This window comes from Solanum dulcamara, chromosome 8, assembly GCF_947179165.1.
Source record: "Solanum dulcamara chromosome 8, daSolDulc1.2, whole genome shotgun sequence".
In the NCBI taxonomy this organism is placed as follows: domain Eukaryota; kingdom Viridiplantae; phylum Streptophyta; class Magnoliopsida; order Solanales; family Solanaceae; genus Solanum; species Solanum dulcamara.
Genome location: NC_077244.1, coordinates 11869191 through 11876280, shown reverse-complemented (window position 1 = coordinate 11876280; position 7090 = coordinate 11869191). Strand labels below are relative to the sequence as shown.

Sequence of the window (7090 nt, the reverse complement as noted above, 5' to 3'; positions counted from 1 at the left end):
TATTATTGAGTTGAGTTTTGTTGAGAGTATGGATTCATGTTTCATTCACATGAACCCAAGATGAGATTTCTTTGGTCATAATTTGTCTTGAGTTGAGGTGGATGGTTTTGTGTATATATGTATTGATTGGAATGAAAAGGATGAATTGGATAGTTAAGAATGTCCCTTTGTTTCTATAATTTGAACATAGGACGAAAATGAAGATTTGCGGAGTAGATGTTTGATAATGATGTGATGATAATAGTTGACAATGATGTGATGGTAATATTTGATGGTGACGTGAATGACGATGTTTTGATGATGGTGTGAGTGATGATGTGAATAGTGATTATTTAATATATGTAGAATGATTGATGAAGAGGTATGTTGATGAGGATGTTGTGTGATGAAGTGGATTGGAGTCTAATGTAATTTTGTGGTATATGATGTGTATAAACTATTTATACACTACTTTGAGTCTAAAGAATTATTAGTTTCATCTTTGATTTAGAAAGGAGTCTAAGTATGAGTTGAGTATGAGGAGCCTTTAAATGAGTTGAGTATTTTTACATTAAAGTATCCATTTTGAGTTTGAGTTGAGGAGTTGAAATTATATTTTAATGTACATAATATTTTCTGCATTCATTGAGTTGAGATTGTATAAATTTTTAAAGAGAAGAGTTTGATGATTTGAGATGAGTCGATTTGAAAGAAGGTCCAACGAGACTTGTCATTATGAGTTAATTGAGTTGAAATGAGAACAGAGTTGATGTGGTGGTAATATTCCACATGAAACTAGCCGTGAGGGCTTGTTTGAGATGATTAGAGGAAGTTTTATGAGCATGGAGTCATGGGAGGAGTATCGAGCACCGAGGCGGGTGAGAGTACAGTCCATACTCAAACCTCCGAAACTACGCCGCCAACATAGGTAGGGATGGAACCGTTAAAGCCGGAGGCTTCCCGTGGGATCGAACCGTTAAAGTTGGATGTTTCCCATTTTTGTTGTCCTGAAATGATAGGACTTGACTAATTGATGGTATCCATGATTAGGGAGGAGTTCATGCCCTGGCAAGGTAAGAACGGACGTGGCAACGACGTCTGATTGTTGTACTATCACTGGCTCATAGGTGATGGTTGTCGGATAAGAGAAACTCTCATTTAGGTCTTGATAGTACTCTGAGTCAGTTGAGTTGAGTGAGTTGCTATATGCTTATGAGTTAGTCCTGTCTAAACTATTTCTTGTTAGACTTAGGACGCTTGAGTAAGTTGTTTCATATTTATTGAGTTGAGTCATTTGAGTTGAATTGTAAAACGTTGCATAATTTAATTTGCATATTTAACTGAGTTGAGTCCTTTGAGCTGATTGTTGAGTTGAATGTTGAGTAGATTGTATACGGTCGGATTGGAGTAGATGGATTGTGATTGGATTGAATAGAATGGCATGTGACTAGATTGGATTTGATTATTGAGTTGATTGTTGAGTTAAGTGTATATAATCGGATTGTACATGATTGAAAGGGATCGAATTGTAAATGATTTGATTGAACTGTATTATACATGATTGGATTGGATTGTATGGTATATGATTGGTCTCTGTCTAAACTGTATCCTTACTTTAGATTTACGATGCTTTATTTGAGTCCCTCTTATCTTTCTGATTTGAGATATGTGGACCGATGTTATTCTTCCTCAAGGTATGTTTCATTCTGCCATTTTACATACCAGTACATTCCACGTACTGACGCCATTTGGCCTACATCGTTTCATGATGCAGAGACAGGTTTATGAGATCATCAATAGAAGCATCATTGGGGATCTATTCGCACTCAACGTATTGGTGAGTCCTCCCCTACATTCGGAGGACACCGTCTGTGTATTCTTGCATTGAGTTAGCCCTTTTCATTTTGATTTGAGGTAGCCATAAACATGTCATTGGCACCAATTAGATAGTAGTGATAGAGGCTTCATAGACTAGATAGTGATGCGTTGGTTGAGTATTTCTTTCCTTAAATTATTCTTGTCGAACTATTTAAAATGACAAATATTAGAGTTGATTTGTTGGCCCATGGCCTTTATTCTTTGAGTTAGACTGATGTTTGAGTTGCCCACCGAATATTCTCTTTATTCTTTTGTCTTCCGCTGATTGAATGAATGAACGGATGTGTGATCAGGCTATGTAGTTCGCTTGGGAGCCAGAAATGGTTTCTGAGTGCCGGTTACGTCTAGGGTACCCTCCTTGGGCGTGACAATTGATATAGCATCACATTATATGGGATATGATTTTAACCGGCAGGGTCAATTTTAATCTACGAACATGATTTTTAACATAAAACAGCATTCGTACAATATAATTTTTATATCTAAATGATATGCTCGAATTATTATTAAAACCTAGAAAAATTGTGTCTAGGTAATGTATCATGTTGAAAATATCTATAAAAATCTTATAGGCATGATTTCTGTATAATAACATGCTGAAAATTAAGGGATTTTATGAATATTGCATTTTATTCACATGATATACCAAAATATTAGTTTAAATCAACATACACGATTTCTATACCCCAATGATATGATAGAACATATGAAGATAATATTTTTTATCATGCTGAAAATATTACATGACACTTAAAGGGGCGTGGTTTCTGATATTATAATATAATGTATCAAATCTGTAGGCATGGTTTTTAATTACTTAGCATGCCGAAATGTGTCAACCTATAGACATGATATCTAAGTAGTTGACATGCTAAAATATTTATAGAATCTTATACATACTTTTATATTTTAATAACATAATAATGGAAAGCTTCATTAAAAAGAATGGACAAACGATTGATATTCTAGTTAGACAATTCATTTCACATTCACATACAATTTGATGTTTTAATGGCATTTATGCATGAGTGTGATTAACACGGCTAATTATGAATCAAATTAATACGCATATTAAAACAATCATTTATTGTCTACAAACATGCTTCTAACACATACACAAATACATCATGATAAAATAAAATAAATACAGGTAGCACATAGGTTCCCTTCTCCTTAGGCAGTCCCCAATTAATTTATAATTATAGAGAGTATAGTTTGCAGGATTATTACAAACTAAAATAAAAGGTAAGTGAATAAAATAATAGAAAAGATGTAAAATGAAATAACGGCATCTTAAACTTTCGTTCGCAACTCTTCCTGTCTTGAACTTTGAAGTTCAAACTCTCCTAAACCATAAAAAAAATATACAAGCATTACACTAATAATATAGAGATATACCATAATTATATAATTTTATCTTAACAAAACAATCAAATAAAGATAAGAATACACATCAAAAAAATTAATAGATTCATACATGTAAAGAAAAGTTGGGACTAACCTGGATATTTCATTTAGAAGGAATAAGCAAATAAAAATCTAAACAGCGATACCAAGAACTAGAAACAGAATATTAAAGAATGTAAGAAACCTTTTCTTTTGTTTTTATTTTCGTTTTGGGTGTAAGAAAAAATGTAAAGTAAAAGTATTTTCTTTCTTTTCTTTCACTACTATCTGTGTTTTGTGTTCTTGTGTTGTTCTTTGTGTGTATGTCCTTTTCTCTGTCTGTGTGTCTGTTTCTGTGTCTCCTTGTGTGTCCTCTTTAAAATGAAGATTTAGTCTCATTTATAACAATCAATGAAGCAAGAAAAATCATTATTTAAAGTCAGACTTTTCCCCAAAATAGTCAATAAGAGGAGCCAAAATTCAACAAGAGATCCCCAAATTTCAACAACAAAATCAAGCAATATTTCAACAACAAATCTGTCAAAATTTTCAACAACCAATTTAATTATTGGTTCGGTCAAATAATTCAAAAATTAGTGAAAAGATGAAGAAACACAACTAAACAAAGACCTAAAATTATGGCAAGATAGGCCCTTATCAATAAATGTAAAAGAATTATTTCCTTAAACGAATAGAGACTAAATAAAAACAAAAAATTAAACAAAAGACTACCATAAAACGTCTCAAAATAAGAATTTGTTTAAATTGCAACAACAAGTTACTTGAAAATGAGGAAACCTAAATTTCAAGGACAAAATAAAAGTCTATTACGTAAGTAGTGGACATGTAATCATCCATCCCAATAATTAAAGTAACAAAGCTATGTTAGACTTTATTTTAAAATAGTGGGATACTAGCTTTATTTTAAATTTAATAAAGGGGCAAGATTAATTATGCTAGATGCCAAAATGAATGACTACATGTTAGCAAATTAAAAAAATATTAATTACTATAATTATTTCTCAGCATTTCAATCAACAGATTATGTCCATAATCAGTAAAACATTAAACCTTTATCGAATCTAAATTAATATTGATTATTAGTTAGCTAATCAGACAATGTTATGATCCTAAAGGTCATTTGTGGAATTTCTGTAAAATGATCATTTTACCCCTCCCTTTAGTTGCCCCGAGTCATTTTTGATTGATATCGGGTGTTAGCTTTTAGAAAATCCTATGAAAAGTTAAGTCTTTGAAAATTTTGAGTTTTCATAAGCATTTGTTCTTTTAACATAAATACATAAAGTACAAAAGTACAATGGAGGGGGCATAAACCTTACCTCCTCTCCTAGGTGGTTCATAAGTCGACTAACCTACTAAGGTCGATCGACTCATCCCCAATATTATCAAAACATAAACCTAGATACTAAGCATCCTAAAGAGAGGACTCCTCTCGTTACATATATCTAGGAAAACATTGAATGAGGGAGACTTTCCCCTTACAATACAATAATAAGAAGAAAATCTTAAATCTATGACCTATTCAAAGTAGCTTTAACTTAACCTAAGGAATAGCTAAATTGAATAAGAAAGATCAACCAACATTCAAGGTGGTTGTAACTAAAACGTTTGTAATTTTGAATTTTGTTTCAAGAAAAAAAAAGGGGGGGGGGGGTCTTTTTGAAGGAATAGAGTTTAGTATAGAAAAAAAAAGTAGAAAATTTTTTAAGAAAATGGAGATGGAGAGTGATGTGATGGTGTCAAAATTTAAGAGGATTTGTGTGTTTTGTGGGAGTAGTCAAGGGAACAAGAGTAGCTATCAAGATGCTGCTATTGAGCTAGGCAAAGAATTGGTCTCAAGGAACATCGATTTGGTCTATGGAGGAGGTAGCATAGGCCTAATGGGATTGGTTTCACAAGCTGTTCATGATGGTGGTCTACGCATGTTATTGGAGTCATTCCCAAGACACTCATGCCTAGAGATTTAACTGGGGAAACAGTAGGGGAAGTGAAGGCCGTTGCAGGTATGCATCAAAGGAAAGCAAAAATGGCTAGGCACTCTGATGCTTTTATTGCCTTACCAGGTGGTTATGGCACACTTGAAGAACTTCTTGAAGTAATTACCTGGGCGCAACTTGGCATCGACGATAAGCCGGTAGGATTGCTAAATGTGGATGGATATTACAATTCATTATTGTCATTTATTGACAAAGCTGTGGAGGAAGGCTTCATCAGTCCTAATGCTCACCAAATCATCGTATCTGCACCAACAGCAACGGAGCTGGTCGAGAAACTGGAGAAATATGTTCCTTGCCACAAAAGTGTTGCTTCGAAGTTGAGCTGGGAGACGGACCAACTTGGCTACACTCAAGCACAAGAAATTGCACGGTGAAAACAAAAAGGGATTTGCAAGCATAGAAATGTGCATTAGGAATTGAAAATATCAAAACTGGAAGAAGCTAACATGAATGAAATTCTTAATTTTTGTTGTGTGGGGGGGATACTTTTTTCTTGTAAATCAAACTAGAAATGACAGACATCATATGTCCCTAGTCCCTTCACAAGGAAATTTCCTCATTTATTGTAAGATGTAACTACTAATATGCATATGAACTTCCCCTCTAATGTCAACTTACCAAGCTTTCCTTTTTGCTCCTACAAAAAAAGAAAAAAAAGTTTTCATAAGCATTAAGTGTTCAAAAGTGGTATTTGGGCCCAATTGGACCTACGGGTCTTGGAACGGAATTTCATCAATTCCATCAGCTCCGGAATATTGAAATTGGCCTAGGAGAGTTTACGGAATCAGTTTTGGAGTTGTAACCAAGATTTGAGGTCTTCAGCTAATAGTTTGAGAAATTTTAAGCCAAGGTTTGACTTTGATTACCTTAGGGAGTTCCGATACTCGAAATAGAATTCTGATGACTTCGTTGCATTCGGGTGATAGTTTTTGGTCAAGAAGAAGCATTGGTTGAATTTTTAGAGGTCCCGAGCCTGTTTTGGTATTTTGAAGGCCTAAGTTGGTTTAGTTACGACTTTTCGAGTTTCGAGTCATGAAGACCTCAAATTCAAATTTTGATGATTCCATCAGCTCTGAAATAACTAAATTATGCTATAAGCATGGTCGACATAAGTATCGAGGCAATCGATACGAGTTTGGGGCCATTTGGTTCTTTTAACTTTGAAAGTTAGCCTATGGTTGACTTTGGTCAACATTCTTGGAAAACACGCTCGGATAAAAATTCTGACATCGCGGTTAGTTTTAGAATATCGAGTTTGGTCTAGAACGACCCTTTGTTCACTTTTCGATGCTTCCGATCTAATCTCGAGGCCCGTTGTGGAATATGGCTTAAAATAACACTTGGGTGTGGGACCCACTTTTTATTAAAATGAACATTATGGGAATTTTGAATATGTCATTGAGTCTGGAATGTCAAATTTAGTAGGATAACATATCTGGTTTATTTTTATCAGATTCTGAACGAATCCTGAGCACCCCATCAGAGATTTTGGATTTTTCCAAAATCAAATATTGCAACAAAAATCTAGTGCAAAGGCAAGCCCCTTTTGGGGTTTTTCTCTTAACTTTAAAAGCTCATAACTTGAGTTCTAGAGCTCTATTTTAGGTGATTCAAATCTAGGCGTGTTCGGGAACTTCGTGGCTACGCATTTGCGCTATAGCAACTGCCCATCCTATTTTCAGATTAGATTTATGATAAATTTTGAGATTTGATATCTTGAGCATTTTGGGTCCTTTTTGAGCAATTCTTGAGGCTAAGTTGCTGAGTTTTTCACAAGGATCACTGTCGTGTGATTGGTTTCAGTTGTAGAGGTATCGTTTCTAGTAAAT

At 34.3% G+C, this 7090-nt stretch overlaps 1 pseudogene; it reads left to right on the top strand.

Moving 5' to 3' along the window:
• The first annotated feature begins 4924 nt into the window (after positions 1 to 4924).
• Positions 4925 to 5874, top strand: LOC129899486 (cytokinin riboside 5'-monophosphate phosphoribohydrolase LOG3-like; annotated as a pseudogene).
• The last annotated feature ends 1216 nt before the right edge of the window (positions 5875 to 7090 follow it).